Source organism: Pezoporus flaviventris, unplaced genomic scaffold (genome assembly GCF_033815535.1).
Source record: "Pezoporus flaviventris isolate CSIRO_AGI_PZ_B2104156 unplaced genomic scaffold, CSIRO_AGI_Pfla_v1 ptg000015l, whole genome shotgun sequence".
Taxonomy (NCBI): domain Eukaryota; kingdom Metazoa; phylum Chordata; class Aves; order Psittaciformes; family Psittacidae; genus Pezoporus; species Pezoporus flaviventris.
In genome coordinates this window covers 35551489-35565413 of record NW_026892563.1, presented here as the reverse complement: position 1 = coordinate 35565413, position 13925 = coordinate 35551489, and the positions used below count along the sequence as shown (strand labels likewise).

The 13925-nt window shown below is 39.5% G+C and overlaps 1 protein-coding gene across 16 annotated transcripts in view; it reads left to right on the top strand.

Moving 5' to 3' along the window:
- ZBTB20 (zinc finger and BTB domain containing 20) overlaps window positions 1–13925 on the top strand; it is a 479626-nt gene that overhangs the window by 74113 nt on the left and 391588 nt on the right. The window lies entirely within an intron of this gene.

Below are 13925 nucleotides of genomic sequence, written 5' to 3'. Positions count from 1 at the left end.
CCCCTGTTTTGATCCTTGTAATGACGGAGGGTGAAATGTAAGTTTGTTATATTACCTTTCTTGTTTCTAGTCTTTTGTATCCATGGTTTTTTAATTTACATTGCATTGTGAATGAAAACCCTTATCTTCTGTTATGTTTTTTTCCTGCCACTCAAATTTTGCATCAACACAAAAGGTTTGTTCTTCAGTTCGTGTTCAGTATTTGGTCACGTTCATTATGAGGTGTATCTAGAATACACAGATCACATACATAAAATATCATTTCTCACTGTGTTTTCCTTGAGATCTTATTATTAAGGGCTATTTTTTAGTGGACAGAAACCCAGTCTATGCATAAAACTGCATTCAAATGAGCTTTGCACATCTAATCATATCTATTTTTATTCCCAAATGCTCAGTGATCACCAGTAATTTCAAGTGCAATGGTTATAAATCATAATACTCGTAAACACAATGAAACGGGCTAAATAGGTCCATGCAGAGGGTTAATAGTCCAATAATAATTAAAATAATCCTCTCCAATTCAGTAATAACTTTGGCCACCTGCCTTCATCCAGCCCCCAACACCACCCTCAGTGCTCCTTAAAAAAATATTCGTATTAAAGACAATCTTGTGTAACAGATTAACATATCTGGAACATTACTCAGATTTTTGGGCAGTGGCAGTCTGAACATGTTCTGAAGTTAAGCTTTTTTTTCTCAACAGCGTCCTGCTGTTAACTCTGGACTTTGTTTAACTCGTAACTGGAAAGCGCTGCCTGTGGTATCACGGGGAGGGTTATGTCTGCATTGGAGGGGCTCTACTGAACAGAAATACCCAGTGTTTTAAAGGGCTTACACAGATAAACTTGGTATTGTGAGCGCTGAAATTTCACACTCGCTTTCAGATTTGAATGGCCACGGTACCTATTTGCTAGATTTGTTTAGTCACGATAGGGGATTACGCAGATAGGGATGCACGGGTGGATGTGCAAGAGAGATGTTAGAAATGCAGGATTTTTTCTCTTCAAAAAATGAGGTGATGTAATGTGTCTGGGTCAGAAACAGTAACATAATCACCTAAGCACAAGACTGGAAGGTAGGAAGTCTTCTGTTTTCTTCTCTTCTCTATCTCATCCCGACTCCTTTTTCTGATAGGTTTTCCTCACTTGTAAAGTGGGAATCGTGCCAGTGGGATTTGTGATGGAAAGTGTTCGGGGCACCAGTTGTTATTGTCTAAGTATGATCCAACCTTTATTGTCCCTGTTTTTTTAGGTGACCAGACCTAGAAACAAATTAACTCTCTGCTCGAAATGGAATTTAACATATGAGTCCCATTTTTTTGGGTAACAGATTTCATCTTGTCTGTTGGTAAAATAATTGGCCTCTGTAAAGAACCAGTAAGTAAACAGCCAAGCAATTTTTGCTAGTACATACCGTAATTCCCATTTTAAAAATTACCTAATAAAGACTGCCTTTTAAATAGAGCTATTTGGGTATATCAGGGGCATGTTGTACTAAATAAAAAGAAGGGGAAAAAAAATCCCTGTGTCATTTGAAAGAGACCATTTAGCCTCTGAACATATTTGCTCCACACTAAATAATAGATGTAATTCTCGAATAAATAGAACATGGTCTATAGCCTTCTGTTGGAAACTGTTTTGTTCTGAATACTTCACCCATTCCATCCACCTGCCCCAAAACAGTAAACAAATTCAGCTAGTATGGGTTGTAAGTAAATTTTAGGAGTGTCATATAAATTATTAATTTAATAAAGTTAATATTTAAATAACTTTTTAATCATTAGCAAAAGTGGAAAGTTCCGAGTTAAGATATTCTTCTTCCTCCCCATAAAAATAAACATTAACAAATCAGTCTAATTCCTATGCAGAATGTTGGTTACTCTGGTTTGGAAAGTTAACGGTCGTAGATGGATATGAAGATATTAATCGTGGCAAAGTATTCAGGTTGCTTTCATGCCCTTGCAAACATTGTCCAAAAGTGTTATTAGCAGGTTAGTATCGGCAACAGGAATTATTAGCATTATCATTAGTGTTATCATTATTAGCGTATGGATATACTCAGCACTGAGTTAACTGAGAGCTTTTCCATGTGTTTTCTCATCTTCTTACCGGGAGAAAGAGTCAAGGCCGCTGTGTTTTTTTGACAGGTCTTGTTGAACATGGTTCTTTTTGGAACAGGTGGGTCAAATCAATAAATAGTGCATGTATGGAAGAAGGTGGTAAGATCGGTGACACAAATCTATTCCAAGGAGAGGCCATTCCACTACTAGCGCCCTGAAAGATCCCTCTGCTCTTTGATAAATATGCTGATCAACTGCTCGCTGCTGTTTAGCTTCCTGGTGGCAGCATCTGTGGTTGGAGTAGTGCTCCTTGGCATCCCTCTTGCTTCTCTCCCCTCTGTCCTGGAACAGTGAGAGCTGGGCTTCAGCTACTTTCTTGAGTATCGGCTCTTCTCTGCTGGTAACAGCCAACCAGTTATAATAGTGATACATATACTTGTTGGGGAACTGTTAGCATGTTACTTTTGTTCCAAACAGGGTGATTTGCCCAAAGTGGGAAGCATGAGCGTGGTAGCGGTGTTTCTAGCTGTTGGCTCAGTGTTAACTGCTGGGCTTGTGATAAGCATGTGCGGTTCAGGTTAGTTCACTACACAGTAGTGCTTTGTTTTAAAGCAAGACTCTTTTACACTTACCTAATGGGTAATTTTTTGCCAGTAACTGAAGGAAGAGGAGAAGCTTAAAACTGCAAAATCTGATTCTTGAGGTACGGCAGCTTCCTTGTTCCCTTCGTCTTGGAAGGTGATTGAGTGGAAGTGGTGGTATTCTTTTGTGTAACTCCACTGGTATCCTGTGATTTCTTTAGTGAACTTCCAAGGTTTTATTTGGCAAACACACTAAGATGCATTACTTAACTTTCTATGCATAGAATGGAAGGTGTTAGTCTAAGCTATTCTTTTGTGGGAGAGACAAGCCAATGTATCTTTCATTCCTGTTGTCTGTTTTAACTGTGCAAGAAGCATCACTTTAATTTTGTGTTAACCAGTTTTCAGTTTGGAAGAGCTATTTGAAATACCACTTCACAGCTACTTCAGCACTTCAAGATCCTATCATGTAGTATAGTGCCAGATTTGTCTGATATGTGCAAATATGCATAGAAAAATCAAGCATTTTTGGATACCTACATCTGATCTCTGGGTTGAGACAGAAAATAATACAAACCCTCCTGTTTTTAAAAGGTATTTCAGCCACAGTCAGATTCATTTTCACTGGGATTCAGAGGTATCTCCTTTTCTGAATAGTAGGAGTTGTGATCAAAGTCTGATAGTAGACTTCTATCACCTTACTTGGAAAAAATCTCATTGTGATGTGAGCTTTATTTATAACTATATATATATATATATATATAGTGACAACACCTTTATCTCTGTTGGGCTCCCAGTCCGGGCTAAAAGCAGCACAAATCTCAGCTAGACCTAGCAACTTACGGCCATTTGTTTAGCCTTCCAGTAGCTCAGGTCAACTGTTAGACTACCTGAATGCTTGCAGTGCAGCTCCCAACATGGTTTCAACCCAAATACTATATATTGATGTTTCTCAACTAGGAAGCAGCAATGAGTTCTGTTTGTTTCATTTATCAGTGCACTAATACATCTAGCAGCGTGCTTCTACCTTTCCTGGCATGTGTGCTGACTACTCAGCACGTACAGACCCTGGCCAGTCACTGTTTGCCTGTTAGAATAGATGGCAAAGAAACACAGAGATTTACTTTGTGATACAATACATATATAGAGCTCACTCCTCTAAACATTAGGCATGTAGTCTGGGTATTCTGTCTAGATGGAATGGAAGAAGAAAGCAAGAACCTTCTCTGGCAATTGACTTAGCCACGTATCCAAGAAGAGAAGGAATCACCTTCTCAAGATGCCAACTTTGTTCCAGTGGTAAAAGGAGCTGTCTAGGCAACAGGGTCTTTTAGATGGCCAAGTTTAGGTGAGGTGCCTTCATTGTGAATGCCTTTATGTTTTTATTTTGTTGCTTGCAAAGTGTAGATGATCTAGTTCTGTTTGGTTTTACTTTAAAGCGCTTTGAGATTCTTGATGCTAGAGTTATGCAACTAAAAAGTAGCATGACTGGAATTGCGAAGTTAAGGGGGCAGATGTGATACTGGCATTTTTGGAGTGGGCTTTATATTAGTTAAGAAAGAGGAAGGAAGGCTTTGTTGTTAAAGCAGTGGAGTGTAACCCCAGATAAAAGTTCATTACTCAGTCACAGATTTCCTGAGTAACCCCAATCTATGTGTCCCAGCTCATCTGAAAAAGTAGCTCCTGCTCTTTCATCTTTGGCTGGCTTGTCTGAGAAGTTTTTTCTATTGATGACTGTCTCCCAGTCTGTGTTGCTGCAGTGCCCAATACACTGATCTCACTGAGATCTCTAAACCCTGCTGCAGTGTCATGTATTACCTGAAAACTTAGTTTTGTATCGCACAGTATGCCTCCTAATCTTTGTTCAGTCTCATTTAACATAGGAGGGCAAAAACCTGGATAATGCCTCGATGTGTGTTAAGTTGAAGAAAAGTGGAGGTAATTTTGTGCAAGTTTGAGGAAAATGTATATGTAGGGCGTATTAAAAGTGTGTCAAGTGGCGCACATGTTTTGAGGGGTATCACCTCAAGAAACAGATTTTACTATGTAAAGTATTTGTCCTGAAGCATTCTTATTGTAAAAGCTCTACCGTGTAATAAGCAGCAAGTTAAATTCATTCTTGAGCCTCATTGATTGCACCAAAGGTTAGTTTGATCCACAGCTATCCCTTCACTTTTGCTGGTTAATTTTCAGCTAAAAACATAAGAGTCCCTTTTGGATTGTTTCCTTCAGATCTTAATCTGTGCAAAGTTTGTATTTGTTCTATAAAATATGAGGCATTCTTGTAATGGGGAGATCTGCCTGCTTGCAGTGTAGCTCCTGACATGGTTCTAATCCAAATACTATATATTGCTGTATCTCAACAAAGGTTTTTACTAAATCAACTGTCCTCAAAGCAGGATGAATGTTAGAACTAAAAATATGCTACCGATCTGTGTATCTCGGTCTTCTTCATTAACAGTTATTTTGGTAATAATCTTAATTTTTAATTAGACCCATTCTTGTTATTTGTTTTCTATGTACCGATTTTCACATATTAATCATTACAGAAAATAATGCTGTATCTGTAATGAATGATAGAAATGATTGGGTAAAATAAGGGAAAAAGTGATGTGAGGTTTGCAGATGTATTTTGGGTGTCATATTTAGCACTATTTCAGGTGTGTACTTTTCTTCTAATTCTCCTTATATTTAGACTAGAGGAACCTAATGCAGCGTGAAGGAACTGTTTTGTGTCCAGAAGTCATTGCAAAGTGGCAGCTATTGAATATTTAATGTTCCCCACTGAATGTAACTGGGGAAAGAGGCATTTTCTAAGAGATTCTGTCGATTGTTTTGTTTTGTGGGTTTTTTCCTAGAGGAAACGTGAACTGCGTTTCTCTATTGTGAGGCAGTTTAGGGTACGCCATGTAAGCGTTGTACATGTATCAGAATAATTTTGAGAAACTCAGTGAAGTACAAGAAGAAAAAGAATGTGAAATAGGCTCAATTTTGTTTTGTTTTTTGTTTTCTTTCACAATGAAAATGTTCTTGAATGTTACTTGACAAATAGCAACTGAAGATGCTGAGAAAAGCTTTGGAACTTGTATTTTGTCAGGGATTGTGATAAACAGTGAGGGTCCTTTGTAATAATACTGAAAATACTTCACCAGCAGAAAAAAAAAAATTAAATGCTTGTGCTGTGATATATTTTTGCAGAAAAGAAGTTTGGTATTAAAAGAAGTCTTAGCATCTGTCTAAACTACGTCATTATTAATGGATTTATAGATATATTGACAAATTACTCAGCAGAAGAAATATATATGTGTGTATATATATATATATATATAAGAAAACATATGGTTTGCAAACAAGATTTCTTGCCTTTTGATGGACTTTTCCTTCTTAACTGGGGTATCGTGAGCTTCAGAGGCAACTGGAAGCAACTTGTCCTGGGATGCCATCATCCCTCCTTCATGCTGATACATTCACCTTGCAGATGATCTCAGAAGAACATATTTCTGTTGGATGTCAATGTTTCACTTGATCAAGTGCTAGAGTTGGGGTTAAAGAAGAAACCTCCTCCAAATTCCACCCCCCCCAAAAAAAAAAAAGTTACTATACTGCTTGTTTCAAGGGTATGTGGTAAAAAGAGCCACCTGTATCTAAAGTGGCTGAAATAATGTGTAAGTTAAGAAGGATGCAAATAGACAAAATCCCTTCCTTTGCCCCTTCCAAAGTAGTAAGAATTGCACCACGACTACTTACAGGCCATTTCATACAGGCCTTATTCAGGTGAGGCTGAAGGTTTTTCTTTTACTTGGCCCTTTCAGATGGCTGCTGGTGCAGGTTTGGTTCACTTTGTAACTAGGAGTAGGATGAAAAATAATACAATTTTCTTCATAACTAAGGACTAAAGTCAAAAATCTCCATTCCAGTGGTAATTTCTGAACATCAGTGCACCAAAATGGCTATAGCTATAGCTAGGTAAGCAGGATCCCTGCTCAGAACTGCTTTCCAGCTCTTCCAGCAATACTTGGATCTGATTTGACTGAGCGACTCTCCTCTGGTACCACCTGCTGCGCATATGCACTGGGCATCCTTCCCTGGGGCTTCCAGCTAGCACTGTGTTTGTACATGCTGGGAAGGCTGCACAATGCATGGGTACATGGCCAACTTACCTGCCTTGTGAAAAGTGTCCTGAAAACACCCGTAAACTCAAAGAAACATCTTACTTTGTCTTTTGGGTCTGGTAAAATACAAAAGGGTTGGGGAAGATTGGCTGTGTGCTTTATTGCAGTTGTCTCCACTGTGAGACTTCAGCAATTAAGAAAGCCACCCTTTCCTTCAGCTGGATGTGTGCTGAGGCTTCCAGAGGAAGACGTGAAATCAAAAGTGAAAAGAGGGATAGGCATTATCCCTAATTCCGCATCTTTGCTTAACCAGTGTATTTATAAGCCAGCCTTTAACTGCATCAACAGATACATTTTAGGGTTTTCTCTACATGTCTTCAATTCCTCTTTATTTTCCATAGCATTAGGTATACTTAGAAATACATCTATTACTTATACACTGTTCTGTTATGTGTCAAACAGAATTTGTAAGTCATTTGTGTGAGCAGTACACAGTAAACCATTTTCACACAGTGTACTAAATATTAAATATACAGCATAACGTGCTAATAAAATGTTGCTAATGTAAGTAGGCCACCTAAATTAGAGGCTAAGCCAGCTCTATGATTAACTGTCTCATTTCTTCAATTGCAACTTCGGAAGGCTTCTGTAGGCAAAAAAAGGGTATAGTACATAAATATTGGCAAAATTGCTAAGATCTAAACCCAAGAAAAAAAAAACCAAATTATGTTGGACCATTATAGTATTTAAGAGTAGATTAATAATTATATTATCAGATGCCAGATTTGTGTGCCTTTGTAGCAATGATGAGGGAATAGCAGTATATGAATACCTTGTTAAATATTACCGTAATGCTCTTCTGGAGACTTCTGCTTGTGTGCAGAACTTTAGAATAGGTTTTTAGTGGCATGTCTCATGTGCACAACTTCAGCATATGTGTATGTGTCTTTATTAATCCAGTGCTTCAAAAGCAATATGATAGAATCATTTCCAAAGAAAAGGTAGTTAAGAAAAATCGCCTGAGATTCACAGTGACATTTCTGCTGTGCTGCTGCTGCTGATGTAACTTTTTCCTGCACGGTAATGACTGTATGCTGGCCTGAGGTTACTGAGGACGAGATGGCATTGTTTTACACTACTGAATGCTGGATACTTGTGTTAAAAGGTTACGTGCTTTTATGTTAGAAAGGTGATGTGCTAACTTCAGCACTATAAAAATGCCACTGTTTTTTATCCAGCAAGGACCTTCCCTCAATTTCAGCACATCAGTGGGGAAAGCTGCGTCACATCAGCACTGGGTTAGGCAGAATGATGTGTCAGAAGGAGGGAGAATGTAAAGATGGACTCAGCTGGAGGTCAGGCCTAGAAGAGCATCTCGATGGATCATCAGGGACTGGTGCAATGACTGTTCTATTTGCAGCACAGGCAAGGTTTACTTCAGCAGGGTAGCTCTATTCAATAAAGAAAATGGGATTGTACCTGGGACTGTTTTATCCTTCGCTGTAGAATTTCTATCTGGAGCCTTCCCCAGGTTCTCCCTCTGAATCTAGCATCTTCCTAGCAGATGTGCAGAAACAGGAGAAGGTGCCTGTGCCTCACAGGAATCTCATTTTCTCTCAGTTGCAAGTCAGAAACAGCCGGCTCATTCAGTAGTGAATATGTGAATACAGGATCTTTATACTAACCCTTTTATTTCTGTATTTAAAATTCTACCAGGGCTCAGGGAGAGGAAGGTGTTTTGGGGTTAATAAGAAATGTACATTCTTCAAAACAGCCCCATCTCCAAAAAACCAAAAAAAAAGTCCACAGCCTTATAAAATATCTGGTTTGTGTCCTAAAATAAAGCATGTATTTCATGCTCTAAAAGTCTGAGGTTTGTAGCTGAAAATGATTAAGTAAATAATTCAGAATTTGTTGTGTTTACTTGTTAATAATTAAGCAGGTTAGTCTGTGTGTTTTTTATAGACAGGGAGCTTTACTTATTTATTTTTATTTACTTGGCTCATGTTCTGATTTTTAAATTCGGAGAAGTTTCTGCCAGGGAAAAGATCATGAGAGGAAAGGCATCAAGGAGTTAAGTGTTGTACAGGAAGCAAAACCTGTAGGGACATAGTCTCTAGTGAGAATGGAGAACTGTCAACTCTCGCTTGCCTTCTGCATTCCCCCAGATGAGTCTCTGGTGCTTTGAGGGAATTAAATCTTGAAGGTGATAATGATTTTTTGGACAAAAGCACCACCTTTGATTCATACTTTGTGATGCCACTGACCAGGGATAGAGGAGTCTGTCTTTGTTCCGAGGTGACATTTGCTTCATCTCGGTCAAAGGGAAGTTTCAGCCTTGTTCTGTTTCAGAAATAGAACAGCCATTTGAAAGAAAAAGAACTCAGGTAAACAGAGAGGCCGTGTATCTGTTTTCTTGTTGTGTGAGTTGCAGTCTGATGAAAGGTTGTAAGCTCACGGCTGTAAAGTCTGAAATTTTTTTTGTCATTTGAGGAGGTACAGAGAGGCCAGCCGCAGTGTGAGCTACTCTCCTAGGCACATTCAGATCCATCCATTGTGAGACTGCATCCTGCGGCTGTTGATGGTTTACTCCCAAGTAGATCAGCCAGGGCATCCTTGCTTTCAGTGGCAATGAACAGGCCAATAGTTTCCCCTTGCATCTTAGAAGCTGTCTCTTGAGTAAAGAACATGGACGAGCAGCAAAATAATTCTGTGTTTTCTATCCAGTAATTTTTGGTTGCTGTTTACGTAGTCTAGACTTGAAACAGAGAAGAGATTTGGGTTTGGGTTTTGTTTTTTCCCTCCCCTGGCAGGCAATGATCCACCCCGCTGCCAATCACATTTCCTCCCTGGCTTAAGCAAAGTCATTGCCTAATTTTTTTCAGCATTTGAACTGCTCCTTTGGTCTTGGCAGAGTAAGATATCATTTGATATTTTCACTCACCTTTTCCAAAGGGGAATGAAAGCACAGGGTAGTGAGAAAAGTCAGTTGAAATGATTGGCATTAAAAGACAAAAGCTGCTGAAATGTGAGAGTGATCTTTGGACTGTATATTAAAAATTAAAGATTTAAAAAGACTGTTTATGTGAGAATTAATAGCCTGATTTTGTTGACAGTTGAAGTCTTCATCTGTTACCATGGCATGTTTTAATTCTCTGTCTGCATTGGTATTTCCTTCTGAAGAAATACTCAGGCTAGTTGCTACTACTTCTAATATTAAAAATACCATTTGCTTAGAATCATGGAATGGTTTGGGTTGGAAAGGACCTTAAAGCTCATCCAGTTCCAACCGCTGCCACAGGCAGGGTCACCTTCCACTAGAGCAGCTTGCTCCAAGCCCCGGTGTCCAACCTGGCCTTGAACACTACCAGGGATGGGGCAGCCACAACTTCTCTGGGCACCCTGTACCAGTGCCTCAGCACCCTCACAGGGAAGAACTTCTGCCTAAGAGCTCATCTCAATCTCCCCTCAGGCAGGTTAAAGCCATTCCCCCTTGTCCTGTCCCTCCACGCCCTTGTCCAAAGCCCCTTTTCAGGTTCCTTGTATCCCTTTTAGGCACTGGAGCGGCTCTTCCATGTGAGATAAATATGGGCAGGTAGTACTTTTCAAATGGAATTTAGAAGTACATGTGTACAAGGCTTCCTTTTCTGCAAAAGAGCCAGTTCATATCCAGTTCATTATCTTATATTTGCAGGCCAGGTTGAGGTCTGCACTAGGCAGTTGCCTTCAGAAATTCTCCAGAATCTGTCTTTATTGTGAAGTAGAATGCTAGTCATTTTATTTATTCCCCTTTTCCCACCAGACAAAGTTTGTCTCTTGAAACAACAAACTCTAGTTCTTAGTGGACCAAGATCCGTATCACAAAAATATTGCTGCAGTCAATAGGAATTGATCTGTGGTTGTAAGTCCAAGGAAGGATGTTGAACCGGCCACAAAACCTGACCACTCAAAATGGTCCCTCTGTTTGATGCTGAGGGGTAGGTGATGAGCCTGTGTGAGTCAATCTGTTCTGATGCTAGACGTACTGTCCTGGAAATGAGAGGACTTCAGGCTCTAACCCTGCCAGATTAGACTTCTCCATAAGCATTGAATTCACACACAAGTTTGGGTTGTTTGTTTTTACGAAGACAGTTGCTGTGATGCATTGTCCATTTTGCTAAGGACCTTCTTTACCCAATGTTCATGCCAGGTTGACTGAGTCTCAAAAGAGACCAAGAGATTAGATGGTAGTCCCACAGCGAATCATTGTCTGAAATCCTTTCGGCTCCTATAGTCTTAGTAATAATCAACAGCGATTCCTTTCATCCACCTGCTACCAGAGTTTAGTTTGTGTGTATCATGGCTGCTTTTGGAAGGAATCGAACCGGAGTGACGCTGATAGAATTTATCAGACTCTTTGAATTTTGTTCTTTAAATACAGAGTCTTAAAAAGAGAAGATCCTCACAGCTACCATCCTATAATATTTTTTACGCTCACCATGAAAGCTTGATAACCCTGAGAAAAAACGTAAATAAAATTTACATGTTCTTTACATATTCTTGAAGGGAATGTATTTTTCTCGGTTTCACTTCATCTGATGATAGTTCGCTGAATAGCATTTTTTTCATTAGTAGCAAATGTCAAAAGGCCGTGGAGCTTATAAGGCATTAACATAAGGAAATGAACAAGTATGTATAGTTCTTTCTTGTTTGCATTTGAACGGCGGTACAGTATGCTGTCATTACTGTATAAGCAATTGGCATAGCAGAAGAGGCCTCTTTGATTTAGCACTTTTTTAAGCTATAGATTTCTATTTTTGTGGTAGATCTCGTTCTGCTTAGATGTTTAAAAAAAGCAGAATTAATAAGTGTACCTAATTTACTTCATCCTTAAAAGCACATTTTTCTAGGAAATTACCATGATGTACCTCAAGCCTCTCTGAGGACTGTGATATATTTGTGACTTTGAGATCAGAACGCCTTTTGTGAGCCTATGCTGTGTTCACCTTTGCTTAGTATGTGGGGGTTTACTTGCAGGTGGACGAAAAGTGGTTTCCTGAGTTGCGTGCATAGTTTTTCACTTCATTCATGTCATATGGATGCATACAACAGAGTATAATACTTGATAAGCTATGATTTGAATCATCAAGAAAGTGTTGATCCAGGTGAAACCTTTAAACGTAAACGTGGAGGTTGGAATTGAAAACAAAATGAATGGTCTGTAATTTTGGATATAGTATGCTCCAGTAGCTGTCTTGGTCCAGCAAACGACCATCTCAAGTGTAAAGTGTGATTAATTTAAATCAGACGTAAAAACAGTTCTAAAAACTATGTGGCAGAAGTGTTGCCACTGATTAAACTCAGGCATTCAAATGTTTAGAAAAGATCAAATAATGATTGTGCAAATAAAGAACAGTGAAAGTTACCGAGGCTCTTGCACTTTCTGGCAAGAATCACAACTGAAAAGGACGGCTGTGTCCAAAATTTCACATGCCAGTAGGCCACAGGATTGGAACTGAAACGTTTGACTTGGATTTCATCCTTTGCAGAGCTTGAGGATGTAATGGCTGTGCACTGTCACGGGTCTGACTGATCAGTGGGTACGGAAATATTCTCTTTCACCTTGTGATCAGTTTTTCCCATGCTTTTTCCCCACCTTTCATCTCTTCCAGGTTCCACAGTGCCACTCTCGCTTGGTGGGCTCACTTAGCAGAGCCATCTCTTACTGCAGCACATAGTTTACCAGCAAGTACAGAGTGGTTTGGTTGTTAGATGAGTTCGATGTTAGGCAAACAGCACAGTTTCGTACCTAATAATATCACTTAAATCAAACATATCCTTGTGCAGTACATCTAACAGCATTTAAAGGTCAAAAAACTATCCTCATTACTCAATATTTTAGGTCTTCTGTTTTGCTTTTATTCATTGTCTGCACAGAACTGACAGACTATTCCAGACCATGGTTGTATAATGTTGGAAAGTGCTAACGGTTGCTGTGCAGCATGTCTATTCAGGCAGCTGCAGACCTTATGAAAGCCGGAGCCACACAGCCTTAGTTCAAATAAAACAAAACTTCCCTGAAAGTGGAAGCCACCATCAAACAGAGTGTGCTGCATGTGCCCAGGACTGACCCATGTAGGCTGGGGGATTGCCATAGGGAAATTTCCACAAATGCTGAAGCTGGGGCATCCTTTGGTTGTGATCATCAGAGGTTGAAAGCACCCAGAAAACAAGAGGAAGGCTGCAGATCTGGAGAGGAATTGTGAGCATGTCTCTGAGGAAGCAAGAGAAGCATCACTGTAGTAGCCAGGAACTGGAGGGAAGTCAGGCTTGGAAACACCGAGCCTGAAAGCCTGCTGGTGTCACATCTTCTTTATCTGAGAAAGGAACACTTTGCGTCCTTTCTTTCTAAATAAATAAGGGTGCTCCAGAGATCAGTTCCTCCCTGTTACGTACTCTGTTCTTACCTGTAACCTTAGTGATTAAAGTGCCTTTGTGTTTGCCTAGGGAAACCCCTCACCAGTGAAGCATTAAAGGCTACCGGTAGGTTTAGTTAACCTATTCCTGCCATACTTGAGCTGGTATTACCTTTGGACACAGGTTCTACCTGTAAGGTCAGCACTTGAGAGAGATGAAGGCATCTCGCTGCTCCTGTGAAGAAGCACGAAGCCTGGGCTGGGTGTGGACACTGTAAGCTAAATGAACCTCCTGTAATGGGAATTGGAAATGGTGCTAGTCAGGTCCCTAAACCATATACTGCATTGGTGGAAGGGAGTGCCCAAATTTTGCTTTCAGACTTAAAAATACTCTTTCCTCAGCTGTTTGGCGGCCGGTTTTGAACATTTTGGTAGCAAGAGGTATATGGTACTAAGTCCGCTTTCCCTTTTTCTTTCAAAATGCAGCCTATAGAGAGGTTTTCTGAACATTTAGTCATTCTTTAGTCATTTAGAGTTGAAAGATGTGGAGACTTTATACACAGTTTTTCATTAAAAAAAGAAAATGAAAGAACCTCTTCAAAGTTTTGACCTGTTACAGTACTTTTTCCACAAATGCATTTGAATGGCACATGTAAATTGACAGATTTTGGTTGTGACACCCATTTGTTTTTAATTTCTAACAGGAATGAAACTGCACTTACTGGAAAAAAACAAAAGTTTGGGGTTGTTTTTTTTGAATCATGGAGTCTTAGAA